The sequence below is a fragment of the Stegostoma tigrinum genome, chromosome 41, assembly GCF_030684315.1.
Source record: "Stegostoma tigrinum isolate sSteTig4 chromosome 41, sSteTig4.hap1, whole genome shotgun sequence".
Classification (NCBI taxonomy): domain Eukaryota; kingdom Metazoa; phylum Chordata; class Chondrichthyes; order Orectolobiformes; family Stegostomatidae; genus Stegostoma; species Stegostoma tigrinum.
In genome coordinates this window covers 4,225,204-4,247,135 of record NC_081394.1, presented here as the reverse complement: position 1 = coordinate 4,247,135, position 21,932 = coordinate 4,225,204, and positions in this window count along the sequence as shown.

Here is a 21,932-nt window from a genome sequence, read left to right as displayed (position 1 = left end):
GACTTTATATCGGGTTATAAAATTATGAGGGGCATAGATAGGGTGAATAGGCAAGGTCTTTTTACTAGGGCTGGGGAGACCAGAACTAGAGGGCATAGGTTTACGGTGTGAAAGGAAATATTTTAAAAGGCCCTGAGGGGTAACTTTTTCATGCAGAGAATGGTGTTTGTATGGAACGGGCTGCCAGAGGAAGTGGTGGGGGGCTGGTACAGTTACAACACTTAAAAGGCATCTCGGTGGGTACATGAATAGGAAAGGTTTAGAGGGTTATAAGCAAAATGCTGGCAAATGGGGATAGGTCAGATTAGGATGTCTGGTCAGCATGGATGGGTTGGACTGAAGGGTCTGTTTCCACGGGGTATGACTCTATGAGAACCAATCACACGGTTGTTGGCAGGCGAAACACTAATTCACAGGCCAATAATGTCTTGTTGCCACCCAGCTGTATCCCCACACCACCTGGCTTCACTTCATTTAGAACCCAAACTTCAATTACTGCTTGTTCAAACAGCTGTTTATATGATACTTGCCATGAATATCAGGTCACTTGCTTTTCATAACACTCAGCATTCCTTTAAAACACCTTTTTTAAAATAATTCTTTCTCATTTCGGTTCACAATTTTAAAAATACAGTTTTTACAGACTGAATATTTTTGTGTACTATTTAATATGTACTGGTTGATGATTTCTCTCTCCACACCTCTCTTACTAGAGGAGGTTTCAGTTGTCAAAACTAACATGGCAGGAATCCTGTTTCAATACTGAAATGACTGTGAATTGTAGTCCCAAAATAAATTTCCAGATGGCTAATTGACAACTTTCCTTTTTCTTTTTGCAACGGAGCAACATGTGCAACAAGATCAGCGCTATTCTTGCTCTCATTGCCATGTTGCATTTACCATTGCTGATATTCTTCAGTAGCACATCAGAGAGTATCCTGGAACAAAGTTGCTGGGAAAGCTCAGCAGGTCTGGCAGCATCTGTGAAGAAAAAAACAGAGTTAATGTTTTGGGTCCGGTGGGTGTGTGGGATGTGCTGCCAGCAGTGGTAGTGGAGTCAGATACTTTAGAGGCTTTTTAGCGACTCTTGGATAGGCACATGGAGGATAGTAAAATGTAGAGTAGTATGCAGGGTAGATTGATCTTAGTAGATTAATAGGTCAGCACAACATTGTGGGCCAAAGGGCCTGTACTGTGCTGCACTGCTCTATGTTCTATGCTCTATAACCAGCAACATCCTGGTAAATTTCTTCTGAACCTTCAGCAGCTTGATAATATCCTTCCTGTAACTGCAGAAGAGGTCTCACCAATGTCCTGTGCAACCTCAACAAAACATCCGAACTCCTGCACTCAAGGGACTGAGCAATGAAGGTAAATGTGCCAAATGCCTTCTTAACCAATATGTGAAGCAAACTCTGAAGAATTCTGTACCTGCACCCCTACGTCTCTCTGTTCTACAACACGGTCCAAGGCCCTACCGTTAGTTGTATAAGCCCCGCCCTTGTTTGTTTTGCAATAAATTGCATTTATCCAGATTGAACTCCATCTGCCATTTTTCACAGTATTGGCCCATTTGATCAAGATCCTTTTGTAATCTCAGTAAATCTTCTTCACTGTCCACTATACACCAATTTTCATGTCATCCACAATCTTACTGACCATGATTGCTATATTCTCATCCAAATCTTTTATAAGAATGACAAACAAAAAAGGACCCAGAGCCAAGCCCTGTGGAACGCTGCTGGTCACAGGCCTCCAGTCTGAAAAGCAACCCTCCACCACTATCCTCTGATATAACAAGGCGTGGAGCTGGATGAACACAGCAGGGCCAGGCAGCATCAGAGGAGCAGGAAAGCTGACGTTTCGGATCTGGACCCTTCTTCAGAAAATCCAACCACTTCTTCTGGCAGTGCATTCTGCATGTGAATCACCATCTGTGTGGAAAATGCTGCCCCTCAGATCCCTTATAAATTTATCTCCTCTCACCTTTAAAGAGATTACAAAAGGATCTTGATCAAATGGGCCAATACTGTGAAAAATGGCAGATGGTTTGATAGTTTTGAAATCCCCAACCCTAGGGGTAAGACCTTTGCTATTCATCTTCTCTATGCCCCTCATGATTTTATAAATCTCTATAAAGTTAACCTCCCATATTCCAGTGAGAAAAAGCCTTACGAAAAATCCTTATAACCCAAACGTCTAGTCCTGGTAACATCCTCGTAAATTTTTACTGCATCGTCTCCAGCTTAATAATATCCTTCCTATAGAAGGGCTACCAGAACTTACACAGTATTCCAAAAGTGGGCTCACCAACATCCTGTACAACTACATCAGGACAATCTAATTCCTATTCTCAGTGTTCTGAACAACGATGGCAAGCGTGCTAAATGCCTTCTTTACTTCTTTACCACTTTGTCTACCTGTGACGCAACATTCAATGAATTACGTACGGAATCTAGGTGTCTCTCTGTTCTACAACACTCCCCAGGGCCCGACCATGAACTGTTAGTCCTGCCCTTGCTTGTACGGAGAAAACTGCAGCAATTTGCAACGCAGAGAACCAGAAATAGTTCAAGAATAGGAAGTTCCTTGCAGAACAGACTGGAAAGCTGCCAGAAACACAGCCAACCAGGCAGCATAAGAGGGGCAGGAAAGTTGATGCCTGGGGTCAAGACTTTCTGAACGAGGGTCCTGACCTGAAACGTCAGCTTTCCTGCTCCTCTGAACTGCCTGGCCTGCTGTGTTCCTCCAGCTCCACACTGTGTTATCTCTGACTCCATCATGGGCAGTTCCTACTATCTCTAAAATCCTGCCAGGCTGGGTTCTTGCACCTTCTTGGCTATCTTCTGGAACTTTCCATTGACTCAATCAATCAGAGGCATTGAATTAATTGGTTTTATTGAAATACTGCTAATGGCTTTTAATGACTTGTTTTAACAGTGAACCCTTTTTGTCTGCCTGTAGGTTTAGAAGTCTGGTTTTGTTCCATGAGGTATGTCTGTCCCACATATCTAGAGTTGTTTGTTTGTCAGGAAGGGTTGAATTGCCTTTTTACGCTTCCTAATGTGTTCTGGTGCCTCTCTTGTTTTCAATTGTCTGGGCTTGTAACTTACAAGGGCTCGTCCCCATGCAGGGCTGCTCTTGTGTGTCTATCTTGGCTCAAGTATTCCTAGTTTTTTGGCTAATTTCTATTCCCCGTTTTTTCTTTCAGTTGTTCAATCAGAATTTCTGACCTCCCTTTTTAATGATTTTTATTTCACTTGAAGGCTGCTTTGAGGGTGACAGGATGGATACAGGAGAGGGAGCGGTGAGCATCTGAGCAGAGGAAATTTCGCATCAGGTCAAGGGACATTTGAAATGGGAACCAGACAGAAAGTGCTGAACACTCACTGTAATCGCAGATGAGGATTTTTCAGCTGGGAGTTTTCTAATATTTTGATGAAACATGAGAATTAATATTGATCAATGACACATGGCCCATCTTTTCTGCAGAGACCTTATCTCAATTTCCATTGGCCAGTTTTTCCTTGTGCGCTTCTATCACTCCACCCAGATAACTATTTTCAGTTCTGGGCCTTAATTCTGACCTTATTGTCATCGTTAAATTAGACTGTAACTGTAAATTCTGCTTATATGAACTACCTCTGTTCCATGTGCCTCTAATCACAGACTGAAGAGCTTCCCTAGAGTTTCGAAGAAGTCATACCAGAACTTAACAGGTTTTTCTCTCTCCACAGATGATGCCAGACCTACTGAGTCTCTTCATTTTCTGAGGAAGGGTCACTGGACCCAAAACATTAACTGTTTTCTCCTTCACACGTGCTGCCCAACCTGCCAAGCTTTTCCAGCGACAATGTTTTTGCTCCCGAATTACGGCATCCACAGTTCTTTTGGTTTTTCTTCTCCATTTTCTTTGTTTGTTTCAGATTTGCAGCAGCTGCAGTATTTTACCTGTAGATAATCTTTATGAGATGATCAACAATGCATTGAGGAGAGTTTTCCAAAATTAATCACATCTTGAGTGAAAGTACAAAATCAGAATTTGATTAAATTATTTACATTTTTTTGTAAAGTGGGTGCCCGGAACAAAGAAACTTGTATTTTAAATAACAGTGAAAAAATGTTAACTTAGGACAATGATATTTAAGACAATGTAAAGGGGCAGCTGATACAAATTTAATTTGGACTTCTGAAGGGTAAAGATACTTGGCTTATGAAATTGTGGGGCCTATTATCCTCCCTATCAAAGCCAGCACATTCCTGGCATTCTTCAAATTGCCATTTTTAAGTGATCGTATAACTTCTTGCTTCTAATGCTGTGCATGTAGCAACCAGCCCCAGTGAATGCAGGCACAGAAACCGCTCCAAGACCATGCACAGGAAATGAACGAGGATTGTGCCACTGCAGTTTCAGGCCTGGCAACAGTCTCCAGTGGATGTGATCCAGTTTACATATTCTTCCCACGTGTCTGCGCAGGCTTCCTCCGGGTGCCCCGGTTTCCTCCCAGAGCCCAAAGAGGTGCAGGGTAGGCTGTGCTAAATTGCCCATAGGGCCCAGGGATGTTTGGAGTAGATGAGTTAGACGCAGGAAATTAGGGGAATGTGTCTGGATGGGGTGCTCTTCAGAGGGGTGGTGTGGACTTGTTGGGCCGAATGGCCTGTTCCCACACTGTAGGGATTCTAAATTCTAAACCACATGTTGACCTCGTGATGTGATAAAGATGCAGAATACCAACATTCACATTGTCTCCATTCAAATGCTGTGCAGATGACAGAGGGGCAGTAGCTCTATTCTCCCTTTAGAACTGGCAGTCAGAACGCCATGACCAGCATTTCTGCAGTGCAATACCGTCTCCAACTGGCGCTAATGAAGGGCATAAGCTGTCTCCTTCAGATCAGGTTCCCCATACAGCTCGTGTCCAGGTGATTTGTTACTGCGCAATGCAGATCCAAAATGACAGCTTCTGGGATCAGCCTGGGGCTTATCCTTCCTGTCCACATTTTTGTCTTTCCTTCCCAATTTTTTTTTCCTCAATCCTTTTTACCGACCTTGGTTTGTGAAGAAAAATGAGGGCCTGCAGTGGAGGGGATGGCCAGTGGTTTCAGGGCCCATTGCGCTCAGCTTGTCACAGATCTCAAATCCAGCAGTTTGTAGGGAGAGTGGGGAAAACCCACTGTGTGGAGAGACTGCAAGCTGTAGAATGGCTACGGTCTTTATCTTTTAACTCTTTTTTTTATCTTCCTAATTTCTGCTGTGAAGAACTGGAATGTGGAATTTTTTTTTAGCTTTTCTTTTTATTTCTGATTTTTGTACCTAATCTATTTTAGTACCTAGGTACTTTGTACAGTAGGTGGTACATTTCACTGTACTCTTATATTTACTCAATGACAATAGACCTAATTCCAAGATAGAAGATAGTAAGAACTGCAGATGCTGGAGAATCTGAGATAACAAGGTGTAGAGCTGGATGAACACAGCAGGCCCAGCAGCATCAGAGGAGCAGGGAAGTTGACGTTTCGGGTCGATACCAAGAAGGGTCAACTTTGAAGAAGTTCTGATCCTCTGTCTGACAGGATTTCTGTTCCAATCTCTCTTTTTGCCCATGGACACTAATTTCACTGTCATACCTGGCGTTTGAACAGGTATTTGCTAAAACTCATTTCCACAGCCATATCAGATTCCTCAGGGACTGCCTCCAGCTCAGACTCACCCCATGTGGATTCCAGCTAAAGTTTCATCCCTCATGTTTTGAATCCTCCCAGGATCATAAATACCTCCATGATGTCCAACATTCCATGGACAGCTGCTGTCACCACATCCTGAGATCCACCCTCAGTGCGGTGCAGTGTCACATGGGCACTCTCACCCTCTCTCTCCAACAGCATCGTAACACACTGGCTCAGGGCTGCACCACTCTGCAGTTCCACTTCCTCCTCCAGCTCATTCATCGTGCTACAAGAAACTTTATCTTTTCCTTTCAGGCAACAAGGCCCACAAGATACACCAACTGAAAAATGCCCATGGCTGTCTGGAACCAACTTCTCCTCCCCTTCCCTCTGACTCTAAGCCCTCCCCCAACAACCCCCACCTCCTGTCAGGTATTCACCATTCCTCCTAACCTTCCACTATCCGATGCTGAACGCTCGGTATTCAGCAAAGGCCTCAGCTTTATCCCTCTGCGCCCCCACCTTAATGAATTTCAGGCACGACATGACACTGAACTGTTCTTCCACCATCTTCACCTCCGTGCTCATCTCTTTGGACAAGAGACCTCTCCCCGTCCCACAGACCCCTTTGGACAAGAGACCTCTCCCCGTCACACAGACCCCTTTGGACAAGAGACCTCTCCCCGTCCCACAGACCCCTTTGGACAAGAGACCTCTCCCCATCCCACAGGCCCCTTTGGACAAGAGTCCTCTCCCCGTCCCACAGACCCCTTTGGACAAGAGACCTCTCCCCGTCCCACAGACCCCTTTGGACAAGAGACCTCTCCCCCTCCCACAGACCCCTTTGGACAAGAGACCTCTCCCCGTCCCACAGACCCCTTTGGACAAGAGACCTCTCCCCACCCCACAGACCCCTTTGGATAAGCGACCTCTCCCCGTCCCACAGACCCCTTTGGACAAGCGACCTCTCCCCGTCCCACAGACCCCTTTGGACAAGAGACCTCTCCCCGTCCCACAGACCCCTTTGGACAAGAGACCTCTCCCCGTCCCACAGGCCCCTTTGGACAAGAGACCTCTCCCCGTCCCACAGGCCCCTTTGGACAAGAGACCTCTCCCCGTCCCACAGGCCCCTTTGGACAAGAGACCTCTCCCCGTCCCACAGGCCCCTTTGGACAAGAGACCTCTCCCCGTCCCACAGACCCCTTTGGACAAGAGACCTCTCCCCGTCCCACAGGCCCCTTTGGACAAGAGACCTCTCCCCGTCCCACAGGCCCCTTTGGACAAGAGACCTCTCCCCGTCCCACAGGCCCCTTTGGACAAGAGACCTCTCCCTGTCCCACAGGCCCCTTTGGACAAGAGACCTCTCCCCGTCCCACAGACCCCTTTGGACAAGAGACCTCTCCCCGTCCCACAGACCCCTTTGGAAAAGAGTCCACTCCCCGTCCCACAGACCCCTTTGGACAAGAGACCTCTCCCCGTCCCACAGGCCCCTTTGGACAAGAGACCTCTCCCCGTCCCACAGACCCCTTTGGACAAGAGACCTCTCCCCATCCCACAGACCCCTTTGGACAAGAGACCTCTCCCCGTCCCACAGACCCCTTTGGAAAAGAGTCCACTCCCCGTCCCACAGACCCCTTTGGATAAGAGACCTCTCCCCGTCCCACAGGCCCCTTTGGACAAGAGACCTCTCCCCGTCCCACAGGCCCCTTTGGACAAGAGACCTCTCCCCGTCCCACAGACCCCTTTGGAAAAGAGACCTCTCCCCGTCCCACAGGCCCCTTTGGACAAGAGACCTCTCCCCATCCCACAGACCCCTTTGGAAAAGAGCCCACTCCCCGTCCCACAGACCCCTTTGGACAAGAGACCTCTCCCCGTCCCACAGGCCCCTTTGGACAAGAGACCTCTCCCCGTCCCACAGGCCCCTTTGGACAAGAGACATCTCCCCGTCCCACAGACCCCTTTGGAAAAGAGACCTCTCCCCGTCCCACAGGCCCCTTTGGACAAGAGACCTCTCCCCGTCCCACAGACCCCTTTGGAAAAGAGACCTCAACCCGTCCCACAGGCCCCTTTGGACAAGAGGCCTCTCCCCGTCCCACAGACCCCTTTGGAAAAGACACCTCTCCCCGTCCCACAGACCCCTTTGCCCAGCTTCAACTCTCCCCCTCCACCTGGACCCCTCCTTCTGGCCTTTTACCTGCACTCGATCGTTTCATTGAGAACTGTCGACATGACATCAGTCGCCTCCATTTCACTGCCCCTCTCAACAAATCCAACCTATCTCTCTCCAAGATAATAAAATGTGAGGCTGGATGAACACAGTAGGCCAAGCAGCATCTCAGGAGCACAAAAGCTGACGTTTCGGGCCTAGACCCTTCTTCAGAAAGGGGGATGGGGTGAGGGTTCTGCAATAAATAGGGAGAGAGGGGGAGGCGGCCCGAAGATGGAGAGAAAAGAAGATAGGTGGAGAGGAGAGTATAGGTGGGGAGGTAGGGAGGGAATAGGTCAGTTCAGGGAAGACGAACAGGTCAAGGAGGTTGGATGAGGTTAGTAGGTAGGAGATGGAGGAGCGGCTTGGGGTGGGAGGAAGGGATGGGTGAGAGGAAGAACAGGTTAGGGAGGCAGAGACATGTTGGACTGGTTTTGGGATGCGGTGGGGGGAGGGGACGAACTGGGCTGGTTTTGGGATGCGGTGGGGGAAGGGGAGATTTTGAAGCTGGTGAAGTCCACATTGATACCATTGGGCTGCAGGGTTCCCAAGCGGAATATGAGTTGCTGTTCCTGCAACCTTCGGGTGGCATCATTGTGGCACTGCAGGAGGCCCAGGATGGACATGTCATCTAAAGAATGGGAGGGGGAGTGGAAATGGTTTGAGACTGGGAGGTGCAGTTGTTTAGTGTGAACCGAGTGGAGGTGTTCTGCAAAGCGGTCCCCAAGCCTCCGCTTGGTTTCCCCAATGTAGAGGAAGCCACACCGGGTACAGTGGATGCAGTATACCGCATTGGCAGATGTGCAGGTGAACCTCTGCTTAATGTGGAAAGTCATCTTGGGGCCTGGGATAGGGGTGAGGGAGGAGGTGTGGGGGCAAGTGTAGCACTTCCTGCGGTTGCAGGGGAAGGTGCCGGGTGTGGTGGGGTTGGAGGGGAGTGTGGAGCGAACAAGGGAGTCACGGAGAGAGTGGTCTCTCCGGAAAGCAGACAGGGGTGGGGATGGAAAAATATCTTGGGTGGTGGGGTCAGATTGTAGATGGCGGAAGTGTCGGAGGATGTTGCATTGTATCTGGAGGTTGGTGGGGTGGTGTGTGAGAACGAGGGGGATCCTCTTTGGGCGGTTGTGGCGGGGGCGGGGTGTGAGGGATGTGTTGCAGGAAATGCGGGAGACGCGGTCAAGGGCGTTCTCGACCACTGTGGGGGGAAAGTTGCGGTCCTTGAAGAACTTGGACATCTGGGATGTGCGGGAGTGGAATGCCTCATCGTGGGAGCAGAGGCGGAGGAATTGGGAATAGGGGATGGAATTTTCCCGCATTTCCCGCAACACATCCCTCACACCCCGCTCCCGCCACAACCGCCCAAAGAGGATCCCCCTCATTCTCACACACCACCCCACCAACCTCCGGATACAACGCATTATCCTCCGACACTTCAGCCATCTACAATCTGACCCCACCACCCAAGATATTTTTCCATCCCCACCCCTGTCTGCTTTCCGGAGAGACCACTCTCTCCGTGACTCCCTTGTTCGCTCCACAGTTCCCTCCAACCCCACCACACCCGGCACCTTCCCCTGCAACCGCAGGAAGTGCTACACTTGCCCCCACACCTCCTCCCTCACCCCTATCCCAGGCCCCAAGATGACTTTCCACATTAAGCAAAGGTTCACCTGCACATCTGCCAATGTGGTATACTGCATCCACTGTACCCGGTGTGGCTTCCTCTACATTGGGGAAACCAAGCAGAGGCTTGGGGACCGCTTTGCAGAACACCTCCGCTCGGTTCGCAATAAACAACTGCACCTCCCAGTCGCAAACCATTTCCAGTCCCCCTCCCATTCTTTAGATGACATGTCCATCATGGGCCTCCTGCAGTGCCACAATGATGCCACCCAAAGGTTGCAGGAACAGCAACTCATATTCCGCTTGGGAACCCTGCAGCCCAATGGTATCAATGTGGACTTCACCAGTTTCAAAATCTCCCCTTCCCCCATCGCATCCCAAAACCAGCCCAGTTCGTCCCCTCCCCCCACTACACCACACAACCAGCCCAGCTCTTCCCCTCCACCCACTGCATCCCAAAACCAGTCCAACCTGTCTCTGCCTCCCTAACCTGTTCTTCCTCTCACCCATCCCTTCCTCCCACCTCAAGCTGCACCTCCATCTCCTGCCTACTAACCTCATCCCACCTCCTTGACCTGTCCGTCTTCCCTGGACTGACCTATCCCCTCCCCACCTCCCCACCTATACTCTCCTCTCCACCTATCTTCTTTTCTCTCCATCTTCGGTCCGCCTCCCCCTCTCTCCCTATTTATTCCAGAACCCTCACCCCATCCCCCTCTCTGATGAAGGGTCTAGGCCCGAAACGTCAGCTTTTGTGCTCCTGAGATGCTGCTGGGCCTGCTGTGTTCATCCAGCCTCACATTTTATTATCTTGGATTCTCCAGCATCTGCAGTTCCCATTATCTCTGATACTATCTCTCTCCAAAGTGACTGCAGTCCGTGCACTCAGATCTAACCCTGACTTTGTCACCAAGCCTGCAGATAAGGGTGGTGTTGTCTGGCATACTGACCTCTACCTTGCAGAGGCTGAGCGCCAGCTCTCAGATACCTCCTCCTTCCCCTGGACCATGGCACATCAGGTCATCCACTATGATCACAGGTCTCATTTCATCCGGTGATCTCCCCCGATCCGCTTCCACGCTAGCTGTCTCCCAACCCCGCACAGCTCATTTCTACCTCCTTCCAAAAATCCACAAACAGGACTGTCCAGGTAGACCCATTGTTTCAGCCTGCTCAGACCCTACAGAACTCATCTCTTCCTACCTTGACTCAGTTTTCTCCCCCCGGCCCAATCCCTACCCACATACATCCATGATTCATTTGACGTCTTACACCGGTTCCAAAGCTTCCAGTTTACCTGCTCCAGCCACCTCCTCTTTACCATGGACGTGCTATCCCTTTACACATCCAATCCCCACCAGGAGGGTCTAAGGGCTCTCCACTTCTTCCTGGAGCAAAGACCTGAACCATCCCCACCCACCAACACCCTCCTCCGCTTGGCTGAGCTTGTCCTCACCCTCAACAACTTCTCTTTCAACTCTCTCATTTTCTTCAGGTAAGAGGGGTTGCCATGGGTCCCGCATGGGCCCTATTTATGCCTGTATCTTCGTGGGGTACGTGAAACATTCCTTGTTCCAGTCCTATTCCGGCCCCCACCCACAATTCTTTCTCCAATACATTGATGCTATCATCGGTGCTGCTTCCCTGTCTTCACCAATTTCGCCTCCAATTTCCACCCTGCCCTCACTTTCACCTGGTCTATCTCTGACTCATCTCTTCCCTTCCTCGACATTTGTGTTTCCATTTCTGGGGATAGACTGGCCACTAATATCCATTACAAACCCACCGACTCCCACAGCTACCTGGACTATACATCCCCACATCCCACTTCCTGTAAAGACTCCATCCCATTCTCTCAGTTCTTCCGTCTTCATCCCATATGTTCAGATAAGACCAACTTCAACAAAGGAGCCTTCGAAATGACCACATTCTTCCTCAAACGAGGATTCCACAGCTCCGTTGTTGACAGGGCCCTCAATTGGGTCCGACCCATCTCTCGCACTTCTGCCCTCACCCCTTCTCTTCACTCCCACAGCAGTGATAGGGTCCCCCTTATCCCCACTGACCATCCCAGCAGCATCCACATCCAGAGGATCATCAGACGCCACATCCGCCACCTCCAGCAAGATGCCAACACCAGACACATATTCCCCTCCCCTCCCTTGTCTGCCTTCTGCAGGGACCGTTCCCTCTGGGACATCCTGGTCCATCCCTCCTTCACCCACAACACTTCCCCACAGCCCTACGGCACCTTCCCTGTAACCGGCGAAGGAGCAATACCTGCCCATTCACCTCCTCCCTCCCCAGTATCCAAGGGCCCAAACATACCTTCCAGGTAAAGCAACATTTCACTTGCACTTCCAAGAATCTAGTCTCCTGCATTCGCTGCTCACAGTGTGGTCTCCTCTACACTGGGGAAACAAAGCGTAGACTTGGTGACTGCTTCGCAGAACATCTACGTTCTGCTCGCAAAAAAGACCCTGAACTACCCATTGCCTGCCGCTTCAATGCACCACCTTGCTCCCTGGCCAACATCTCTGTCTCTGGCTTGCTACAGTGTTCCAGTGAAGCCCAGTGCAAGCTGGAGGAACAACACCTCATTTTCCGCTTGGGGACCCTACATCCCTCCGGACTCAATATCGAGTTCAATAATTTTCAGGCCTAAACTCCCCCATGTCCCAGCCTCCCCGCCCCACACACCAGGCCTTGTTACCACATAGTCTGCCACTACACACCCCCTGTTGTTAGTCACTAACTGCCCCCGTTGACAACTATTCACCCTCCCAGCCTGATCGTGAGCAACTTCTTTGTCTGTCCAACTGTCTCTCTCTCTCTCTTTGGGCTGTATCCTATCGTTTACTCCCTACCCCACCCATCTCCCTATTTTCTGCATATAAACTGACGCTTTCCCAGCCACCATCAGTTCTGAAGAAGGGTCACCAGATGCGAAATGTTAACTCTGTTTTCTCCTCCACAGATGCTGCTAGACCTGCTGAGCTTTTCCAGCAACTTTGCTTTTGTTATCTCTGATTCTACCTTTGGGGATAGACTGGCTACCAATATCGACTACAAACCAAAACTCCTAGTTATCTTGACTATACATCCTCACACTCTGCTCCCTGTAAACATTCTATTCCATTCTCCCAGTTCCTCTGTCTCTATTGAATCTTATCTGATGGTGCTAACTTTGACAAGGGGTCCTCTGAATTCGAAACAAAGAAACCTACAGCACAGGCACAGGCCCTTCGGCCCTCCAAGCCTGCGCCAATCAAGATCCTCTGTCTAACCTGTCATCTATTTTCTAAGTGTCTGTGTCCATTTGCTCCCTGCCCATCCATGTACCTGTCCAAATATATCTTAAAAGACGCTAACATGTCTGCATCTAACACCTCCGCTGGCAACGCGTTCCAGGCACCTACCACCCTCTGTGTAAAGAACTTTCCACGCATATCTCCCCTAAACTTTCCTCCTCTCACTTTGAACTCATGACCCCTAGTAATTGAGTCCCCCACTCTGGGAAAAAGCTTTTTGCTATCCACCCTGTCTATACCCCTCATGATTTTGTAGACCTCAATCGGGTCCCCCACTCAATCTCCGACTTTCTAATGAAAATAATCCTAATCTACTCAACCTCTCTTCATAGCTAGCACCCTCCATACCAGGCAACATCCTGGTGAACCTCCTCTGCACCCTCTCCAAAGCATCCACATCCTTTTGGTAATGTGGCGACCAGAACTGCACACTGTACTCCAAATGTGGCCGAACCAAAGTCCTATACAACTGCAACATGACCTGCCAACTCTTGTACTCAATACCCCGCCCAATGAAGGAAAGCATGCCGTATGCCTTCTTGACCACCCTATTGACCTGCGTTGTCACCTTCAGGGAACAATGGACCTGAACACCCAGATCTCTCTGTTCATCAATTTTCCCCAGGACTTTTCCATTTACTGTATAGTTCACCCTTGAATTTGATCTTCCAAAATGCATCACCTCATATTTGCCTGGATTGAACTCCATCTGCCATTTATCTGAACTCTCCAGTCTATCTATATTCTGCTGTAATCTCTGACAGTCCCCTTCACTATCTGCTACTCCACCAATCTTAGTGTCATCAGCAAACTTGCTGATCAGACCCACATACACCTTCCTCCATATCATTTACATATATCACAAACAACAGTGGTCCCAGCACAGATCCCTGTGGAACACCACTGGCCACAGGTCTCCAATTTGAGAAACTCCCTTCTACTACTACCCTCTGTCTCCTGTTGTCCAGCCAGTTTTTTATCCATCTAGCTAGCACACCCTGGACCCCATGTGACTTCACTTTCTTCATCAGCCTGCCATGGGGAACCTTATCAAACGCCTTACTGAAGTCCATGTATATGACATCTACAGCCTTTCCCTCATCAATCAACTTTGTCATGTCCTCAAAGAATTCTATTAAGTTGGTAAGACATGACCTTCCCTGTACAAAACCATGCTGCCTATCACTGATAAGCCCATTTTCTTCCAAATGGGAATAGATCCTATCCCTCAGTATCTTCTCCAGTAGCTTTCCCTACCACTGACGTCAGGCTCACCGGTCGATAATTACCTGGATTATCCTTGCTGCCCTTTTTAAACATGGGGACAACATTAGCAAGTCTCCAGTCTTCTGGGACATCACCTGTGTCTAAGGACACTGCAAAGATATCTGTTAGGGCCCCGGCTATTTCCTCTCTTGCTTTCCTCATTAACCTGGGATAGATTCACCTTAATATCTTTTAGGATACCGAACACTTCCTCGTTCCTTATGTCAACTTGACCTAGACTAAGCAAACATCTATCCCTTACCTCAGCATCCGTCATGTCCCTCTCCTTGGTGAATACCGATGCAAAGTACTCATTAAGAATGTCACCCATTTTCTCTGACTCGGCGCATAACTTTCCTTCTTTGTCCTTAAGTGGGCCAATCCTTTCTCTAGTTACCCTCTTGCTGTTTATATATGAATAAAAGGCTTTGGGATTTTCCTTAACCGTGTTTGCCAGCAATATCTCATGTCCTCTCTTAGTCCTCTTAATCCCTCGTTTCAGATTCGCTCTACATTCCCGATATTCTTGCAAAGCTTCGTCTGTCTTCAGTCGCCTAGACCTTGTATGTTTGCTTCCTTTTTTCTCTTGGCTAGTCTCACAATTTCACCTGTCATCCATGGCTCCCTAATCTTGCCTTTTCTATTCCTCATTTTCACAGGTACATGTCTCTCCTGCACGCTAATCAGCCTCTCCTTAAAAGCCTCCCACATATCAAATGTGGATTTACCTTCAAACAGTTTGTCCCAATCTACATTCCTCAGATCCTGCCCAATCTTGGTATAGTCAGCCTTCCCCCAATTTAGTACTCTTCATTTAGGACCACTCCCATCCTTGTCCATGCGTATTGTAAAACTTACGGAATTGTGGTCGCTATTTCTAAAGTAGTCCCCTACTGTAATATCAACCACCTGGCCGGGTTCATTCCCCAGCACCAGGTCCAGTATGGCCCTTTCCCGAGTTAGACTACTTACATACTGCTCTAGAAAACCCTCCTGGACACACCTTACAAATTCTGATCCGTCTTGACCCCTAACACTGAGTGAATCCCAGTCAATGTTGGGAAAATTAAAATCTCCCATCACCACCACCCTGTTTCTCCTACACCTTTCCATTATCTGTTTACATATTTGTACCTCTATCTCACGCTCACTGTTGGGAGGCCTGTAGTACAGCCCCAGCATTGTTACTGCATCCTTCCTATTTCTGAGTTCTACCCATATTGCCTCACTGCTTGAGTCCTCCATGGGGCCCTCCTTCAGTGCGGCTGTGATATCGTCTTTGACCAGTACTGCAACTCCTCCACCCCTTTTACCTCCCTCTCTATCCTGCCTGAAGCATCGATATCCTGGGACAACTAGTTTCCAGTCATGCCCTTCCCTGAACCAAGTCTAAGTAACAGCAATAACATCATACCTCCAGGTACCGATCCAAGCCCTAAGCTCGTCTGCCTTGTCTACTACACTTCTCGCATTAAAACAAATGCACCTCAGAACACCTTTGTGTTCATCATCTGCTCCCCGACTACTATTCCCTTTAGTCACACTGACTCTATTATCGAGTTCCCTACAGGCTTTCACTACTACCTCTTTTCTGTCCAATATTTGGTTCCCATCCCCCTGCCACATTAGTTTAAACCCTCCCCCACAGCATTAGCAAAAGCACCCCCAAGGACATTGGTTCCAGTCCGGTTCAGGTGTAGACCGTCCAGTTTGTAATAGTCCCACCTTCCCCAGAACCGGTTCCAATGTCCCAAAAATCGGAACCCCTCCCTCCTGCACCATCGCTTAAGCCACGCATTCATCCTGGCTATTCTTTCATTTCTGCACTGACTAGCACGTGGCACTGATAGCAATCCTGAGATTACTACATTTGAGGTCCTACTTTTTAACTTGGCTCCTAACTCCCTAAATTCTGCTTGTAGGACCTCATCCCGTTTTCTGCCTATATCGTTGGTGCCTAAATGCTCCATGACAACTGGCTGTTCGCCCTCCCCCTTTAGAATGTTTTGCAGCCGATTGGAGACATCCCTGACCCGTGCACCTGGGAGGCAACATACCACTCGGGAGTCCCATTTTCGACCGCAGAACCGCCTATCTACTCCCCTTACAATTGAATCCCCAATGACTATCGCCCTTCCACTCTTTTTCCTGCCCTTCTGTACAGCAGAGCCAGCCACGGTGCCATGAACCTGGCTACTGCTGCCTTCCTCTGGTGAGCCATCTCCCCCAACAGTATCCAAAACGGAATACCTGTTTTGGACAGAGATGACCACAGGGGACACCTGCACTGTCTTCCTGCTCTTCTTCTGCCTTTTGGTCACCCATTTGCTATCTCCGTCAGGAATTCTAATCTGTGGTGTGACCAGATTGCTAAACGTGCTATCCACAACCCCCTCAGCATCGTGTATGCTCCAAAGTGAGTCCATCCGCAGCTCCAGAGCTGTTATGCGGTCTAACAAAAGCTGCAGCTGGACACACTTCCTGCACGTGAAGGAGTCAGGGACATCAGCCCTGATCCTGAGCTCCCACATTGAGCAAGAGGAGCACAACACGGGTGTGAGATCTCCTGACATTATTAAACCTAACTTAGATAAATGAAAAAGGAACCAAAAGGTTTTTGGCAATCACACAATATATATATAAAGAAATGTGAAATAGAAAAAGCCTTACCTTATCTACACACCACTGAGTCTTTTTTTTTGGTTAGAGAAGGAGGGCGGGTGGGAGACACTACACGTGTAGTGTCTCCAGTTCAGCCACCCGAATTGTCCACCTTCTTCCTCAACTGAGGATTCTTCAGCACCCTAGTTGGCAGGAACCATCTCCCCATGCTTCAGTCCTCATCTCTTCTCTTCCCTCCTACAAAAACCTGCAATAGGGTCCCCTTGTCCTCACCTGACATTCCACCAGCATCTACATTAGGAGGATCAGTGACTACTTCACAGAGCTCCCATAGGTGTCTTCAGAGATGTCCTTCTGAGCCATTTCCGAAGAAGAATCCAGATCCTGAAACGTCAGCTTTCCTGCTCCTCTGATGCTGCTTGGCCTGCTGTGTTCATCCAGCTCCACACCTTGTTATCTCTGTTTACCGAACTTGCCATTTTCCAAGGGTGTGTCTATGGGACATTACCATATTAGAACAGTTACTAAACGGTTAGGATCTGTTTACTCATTAAACAATCAATTATGCTGTTAGGTTTTCCAATGGAGTTGTTATTACTAGTTCCTATTTCTTTTGTTATATTTTAACACAGTGGTTGAATAAATTGTGTTTTGCTTAACCTCAAGTAGTTTGACCAATCAAATTGCATCTGGAACACAGCATTCTGTATTTACCTTTAACGTAAGAAAAAGTTAGGGCCCAGGCTACCTTCATAAATCTTTTGAAGTGGGCTGGTCTGGTCTATATACAACTCTTTTGTTCGACTATTTTTCTGTCTCTTTGCGCTCTATCTCCACATATTGTTTACTCTTTTAACCCCTCCCACCACTCTATCTTCTGCATTAAAAAACAACCTTTTCCTAGCTACGAGATAGCAAGAACTGCTGATGCTGGAGTCCATAAGTAAGTGGAAGTAAGGCCATTCGGCCCATCGAGACCACTCCACCATTTAATCATGGCTGATGGGCATTTCAACTCCAGTTACTCGCACTCTCCCCGTAGCCCTTAATTCCTTGCGAGATCAAGAATTTATCAATCTCTGCAATGAATTCCACAGGCCCACCACTCTCTGGCTGAAGAAATGTGTCCTCATTTCCATTCTAAATTGACCCCCTCTAATTCTAAGGCTGTGCCCACGGGTCCTAGTCTCCCCGCCTAATGGAAACAACTTCCCAGCATCCACTCTAAGCCATGCATAATCTTGTAAGTTTCTATTAGATCTCCCCTCAACTTTCTAAACTCTAATGAATACAATGCCAGGATCCTCAGCCATTCATCCTATGTTAGGCTTACCATTCCAGGGATCATCCGTGTGAATCTCCGCTGGACACGCTCCAGTGTCAGTATGTCCTTCCTGAGGTGTGGGGCCCAAAATTGGACACAATATTCTAACTGAGGCCTAACTAGATCTTTATCAAGTCTTAAGACATAACACAGTGTGGAGCTGGAGAGGAACACAGCAGAAGGTCCTGACCCAAAACATTAACTTTCCTGCTCCTCTGATGCTGCCTGGCCTGTTGTGTTTGTTCAGCTCCACACTGTGTGTTATGTCTTGAGGCTTGATAAAGCTCTAGTTAGGCCCCATTTAGAATACTGTGTCCAATTTTGGGCCCCACACCTCAGGAAGGACATACTGGCGCTGGAGATTCACTCGGATGATCCCTGGAATGGTAACACAACAGGCCAGGTAGCATCAGAGGAGCGGGAAAGGTAATGCTTTGAGTCAGGACCCTTCTGGTGTGTTCCTCTTCAGCTCCACACTGTGTTATCTCTTTTTCCTAGCTACCATCAGTTTATGAGAAAGGGTCACTGGACCCAAAACATTGATTTCTCATCACAGATGCTGCCAGACCTGCTGAGTTTTCCCAGCAACTTCTGTTTTTATTTCTGATTTCCAGCATCCAGTTTTGTGTTTTTTTTTATTATTTTTAGGCAGTCAAATTATTTCCTTTTCATATTAACAAATTCAAAGTAACTATGAAATTCAAGTGGCTTATTTTGCCTGCCATCCTTGCTTCCAGGTGGTTTTGAATTGTAAGTTAAGTGAAGACAGGATCATTCTGTCATTGATAGGGGATTGCAAGGGGACTGCAAATGCTGAAGTCAGTGTCAATATAGTGTTGAGCTGGAGGAACACAGCAGTCAGGCAGCATCAGGGGAGCAGGAAACTCGCCATTTCAGATTGAGATCCTTCTTCGGGACTGCTCCTCTGCTGCTGCCTGACCTACTGTGTTCCTCCAGCTTACTGTTTGCTTACCTTCTATTATTGGTAATGGCGAATGATGCAGAGAAATTGCTTGTCATGCTGATGGGAGTGGTCACAGCTTTAGAGATGCTGCCTAAGGATCTTTGTTGAGTTTCTGCAGTGCATCTTATAGATGGTATCTATTGCTGCTACTGAGTATTAGTGGTGGAACATAGAACATAGAACAGTACAGGCCCTTCAGCCCACGATGTTGTGCTGATCTTTTACCCGAAACCTAAGTTCTGTCTAACCTCCACCCCAACCTTATACTATCATCTATATGCCTATCTAATAGATGCTTAAATGCGCCTAATGAGGCCGACTCCACTACCCTCTCCAGCAATGCATTCTGCGCCCCTGCCATTTTCTGAGTAAAGAACCTACCTGTGATGTCTTCCCTATATCTACCTCCACTCACTTTAAAACTATGCCCCCTCAAAATAGCTACCTCCACCCTAGGAAAAAGTCTCTGGCTGTCCACTCTATCCATGCCTCTGATCATTTGTGCACCTTTATCAAGTCACCTCTCATCCTTCGTTGATCTAAAGAGAAAAGCCCTAGCTCTCTCAACCTTTCCTTGTAAGACCTTCCCTCCATTTCAGGTAACATCCTCCTAAATTTCTTCTGCTTTTCCAACGCTTCCACATATTTTCTGTAATGAGGCGACCTGAACTGGACATAATACTCCAGATGTGGCCAAACCAGCATTTTGTATAGCTGGAGAATAACTTCACGGCCCTTGAACTCAATCACTCTATTAATGAAGGCTAAGACACCATTCGCCTTCTTAACTATTCTATCCACCTGGGTGGCTGCTTTCAGGGAACTGTAGACATGAACCCTGAGATCCCTCTGCTCCTTGGAGAGAATGAACGTTTGTGGATGTGGCACCGATCGATTGGACTGCTTTGTCCTGGATGCTGTTCAGATTTGACTATCACTGGAGCTGCACTCATCCAGGCAAGTGGGGAGTATTCCATCAACTTCAGGCTTGTGCCTTGTAATTGGGATTTGGGAAGTCAATAGGTGAGTTATTCACTGCAGTATCCCTGGCCTCTGGCCTGGTCTATTGTTTACATGGCTAATCCAGTTGAGTTCTGGTAAACGGTAACCCCAAGGATGTAAAGACTGTGGAATTGAGTGGTAGTAACACCAGTGAATGTCAAGGGCAGTGGGTAGATTCTCTCATATTGGAGGCAGCCATTGCCAAGCATTTGGCACAAATGTTCCTTTCTACTTTATAGCCAGGCCAGGATTTGGACATTGACTGATTCAGCTTCCATTTTCATGCAAAGCCATTTTGATAATACTTACTCATATACTAACTGGCTATGGTGCTAAATTGAGATTATGAGTTTGCCTTGCACCCTCACAACCTGCAAGAAGTGTTGTCTGGAGATTAACCTATTCCTATATATTTGCATCAGAATTATCAAAATTCTGATGGCCAGTTATCTGTTGATGTGGGAAATATAAAAGGAAGGAGGAAGAATAAAATCTGGAATTCTCAAACTAAAAAATGGAATCAATGAAATATGGACTGTCCAGTGGTATTGATACATATAAATATATGATAGACTGGTGTTATCTTACCATCTGCTAAGTCAAACATTGCCAAATATGAAATAAGTTTGAAGAAATTGACATATGCCATGAGTAGATTGCAGACAAACTCGTCCATGGATCATAAGTTCAATCTTTACATTAAGTAATGTATCCTTTAAATTACAATGGTGCTTGATAGTTTAAAATGAGTAGACAATCATCCGTTTTGCTGGGAAACCACTTCCTGACATGCTTTCAAAAAAAATCAAGGAAATACTGACATGGACACATTCCAGAACAAGGATCAAGCAGAAACTAGTAATTTAAAAAAACACCTTTCAGAAACAGATACATCTAAAAGAGAACTAATTTCAGGTTGCATTGCACAATGAGCTCAAAGCTGTGTATATGTTCAGTAAGTCAGCTGTAATTTTCACTTGCTGCCACTTCAGGCAATCACTCAAATTCACACCCGGACCCAAGACATCCTTCTCTGGGGAAGGGGTACAAGTCTCCACCATGTTCAGTGTTGGCAAGTCAGAGTGCTCATCCCACCCAGAGTAATGGCCAATACAGAAAATGTACACGAGTGTGGTTGGATCTAGTCGCATGATGGTGTGCCCAAAACCTCAAAAATTCTGTTGAGATACAGAAATGCTGGTCAGCAGATATGAGGAATGGAAAGAAGGATGGGAGTCAGGGAAGAAGACAGGACCAAGGAAAACGGTAGGCATGGAGAACGGATGGAAGGAACTAATTAGATTGCACCTTCCCCCTAGCTACACCCATCAGCAAAAGGAATTTCCCATGAATAAAACAAGAACACTTCTATTCTCTTTTTTCCAGTGTTGTACTTTATTTCAAAAATTTGTAAGAGTATGTTAGAAAACATCCCAAGTTTCAAATGACAAAAAGTGTAATAAAATTCAAACTTGTCTGCATATGGCAGAATACACATACATATAGGAGTCTAAGTACCATTGTGACTGTCTTTCCGGTCAGGCATACAGAACGAGGGTAAAAGTTCAAGTGGGGATTGTCAGCAATAAAGTGGTTACATTTTCAGCCACCCACACAGATGTAACTAGTATGCAGCAAAATAACAACAATTGCAGTGACCTCTCACTGTCACAGTTAAAAACCTGCCTGTGGGACAAAGATTAAACACATTCTTCAACTACTTTAATCAGTTAAAACAATTTGAAAATTCAGTCTTAACATACAATTTCGGAGAGGATCCAGCATTGGGCTGGAACAACTTGGCACCACTTAACCAAACATCACTGGCAGTGAGGAATCATTAAATTTATCCTGATAATCCATCATTGTCCAAACATGAAGAGTGAAAGGTCAGAAGATAAATGCCAATGTTTGAGTTAAGTAGGAATTATTGAAGAATTTCAAAGA